General features: G+C 53.5%; 1 protein-coding gene across 4 annotated transcripts in view; it reads left to right on the top strand.

The window, feature by feature from the left end:
* Nucleotides 1-2,182, top strand: part of ATOSB (atos homolog B) — an 11,794-nt gene that overhangs the window by 5,001 nt on the left and 4,611 nt on the right. Inside the window, exon 1 of one of the 4 annotated variants that reach the window (XM_027769826.1) lies at nucleotides 11-243. The exons of 2 other annotated variants lie outside the window; for them this stretch is intronic. The gene's annotated coding sequence lies outside the window, so the exon portion shown is untranslated. Of the gene's footprint in view, nucleotides 1-10; nucleotides 244-279; nucleotides 395-2,182 lie in introns of those variants that run through there. One more of the 4 variants, XM_027769831.1, reaches the window with a different exon arrangement.

Genomic DNA, 2,182 nt, shown 5'->3' with positions numbered 1-2,182 from the left:
GGAGGGCCCGGCGGGGGGGGGGGGGCGGCAGCGGCTGGGGGGCTGTGGGCGCCGGGACCCGCTAGTGTTGCACACGAAGCTGAACAGAGAAGAGCCTAGCAGAGCAGGGCTCAGCCCGAGCCACCCTTTGTCTGGGTCGGGGGCTCTTGGCAGGGTGAACCCGGGATCCAAGGGGAGGGACCCGGACTGGGACGGAAGGGCCTGGAGCGGCGTCCACCGCAGCGGAGCCAATTTGGGAGCGGGGTGAGTGTGAGCTAAGGGAAAAGAGCAAATCTCAAGCTCCAGTAGGGTCTGGGGCCTGTCCCAGCCTTTGGGGAGGAAAGGATTAAGAAAGGTCCTGGGAGGCTGAGCAGGGAATGGGAGATCGTCCAGAACAAGGAGTCTGGATGCCGAGGTGAGTCTGCAGGGCTTAGTTTGGAGTGGCTGCTGAGATCTGCCCCCTCTCCACTTAGGCTCTAGGATAAGGGTTAAAGGGTTATTAAGAAAGGTTGACTTTCCTACCTATGGTGGTGGTCTGTGGGAACTGGCACCTCCTCTTTCCCCCAGCTTGTGTGTGCCTATAGGGACAAAATGTAGTGCAGTAGCAGCAATTCTCTCTGCACAGGATAAGGGTGGAAAAGACATGGATAAGAATTCTCCCTGTCACCCTCGTTGATCAGGGTAGAAGTGGGTAATAGTGAAGGGAATGGAAGAATGAACCTGGATTCACCTACCTATACCACCTCCCAGGCCTAGCAGGTGTCTGAGGGTACAGACTCCATGGTATTCTGGGATTTGTTGTTTTTGCTGGGCATGCTCCCTTGGCATCTTGGGAGCTGTAGTCCTTGCCAGCCACAGCCTGGCACAGCTGGTTGATGCCAACTGCTACCCACCCCCAACACAGGGTGAGGTTTGGCCTGCCCCGCCCTGCCTCACCTCCTTCCCCTCCGCTGTTCTGCCCCATGAGTCAGCTTGAAGCCATGGTCTAGAGACTGGGTGGCAGGGGAGTGCATCCTAGAGCGTCTCTTTGACAGGGTGTGAACTGAGGGCTCTGAGGTAATGAGCAGATGCCAGGCATGCTGGGGTCAAGTAGGGCATCATGTTATCACCTGGCTTCTCCAAGGCAAAGGCTTAAGAGAGCAACTGGGATGACCTGGAAGTGGGGGTGTGAAGAGGCCTTTCCTGAATCTACATGGGTGGAGGAAAGGAGGGGTAGAGATCAGTGCAGGTTGACAATCTCAGACAAGGCTGCCCTTGGTGTTCTGCTAGTTACAGCCTCTCCACCTACCACAAGGAAACAAAATTCCCTTAGGGAATCCCATTTCTAAAGAGAACTTAGTGAAATGGGAAAAGTATGGGGTACAATGATAGGAACTTAGTGTAGGAAGGCTTTTCAGTCCCTGGATGCCAATGTCCCCTTTCTCCCTTTCCCCACCCCCACCTCTGTTGCTGATTCTCCCTTTATAATTAATCTCTCTGCTTCTCTCATCTGGGGAGTTTTTCTCTGCATTGTCAGGACTGCTGCCCAGATCTCTGGGGCTTGTTTTGCATGTTTTGAACCTGCTATGTGCTTGTGCTTGGAGCTGGGCAGAAGAGTAAGGCAGACAAGTCCTCAGGAACTCTATGGTCAGTCTAGGAAATGCTTAACCCACAAGTGAGCAAACTATCACTGGGTTACACGAGTGAGAACCATTGCCTTAGGATGAGGTCTCAGAGGAGAGAGAGATGTTTATGGTCTGGAAGGGACACAGCAAATTTTTCAGAGGGGATGGCATTTGGCCTAGACAAGGAAAAAGAGTCATACTTGGGTGGGCATATAAGGGGCATTTCTAGAAGGGGAAAGGGCATTGTGGATAGCAAGGCAGCACAGGCCAAAGGAGAAGGCAGACCTGGGAGAAACTGGCCTTCAGTTTGACATTCCTGTCACCCTAAGATGGGCTCCTGAGGATGGACTAGTCAGTGAATACCATCTTTTGCTCTGGTAGAAAAGCAATGGTTTGGATTGGGGGTGTTGGGTGTGTGAGCAGTGGGGGAGGGAGGGTATGGAGAGGTGTTCCTGGTTGCTTCCAGCTGACTGACTGCTGCTGCCTTATCTCTAGTTTGCAGGCCTAGGGGGAGGGGAGGCTCTGGAAAGTGCCTTCTGGCACCACCACCCCCAGTTGTTTTTGGTTGAATTTCTTGCCTCTTGTTAAAGGGATAGATG

The sequence above is a fragment of the Tupaia chinensis genome, unplaced genomic scaffold (genome assembly GCF_000334495.1).
Source record: "Tupaia chinensis unplaced genomic scaffold, TupChi_1.0 Scaffold000093_1, whole genome shotgun sequence".
NCBI lineage: Eukaryota > Metazoa > Chordata > Mammalia > Scandentia > Tupaiidae > Tupaia > Tupaia belangeri.
This window is presented reverse-complemented; position numbering and strand designations above follow the sequence as displayed.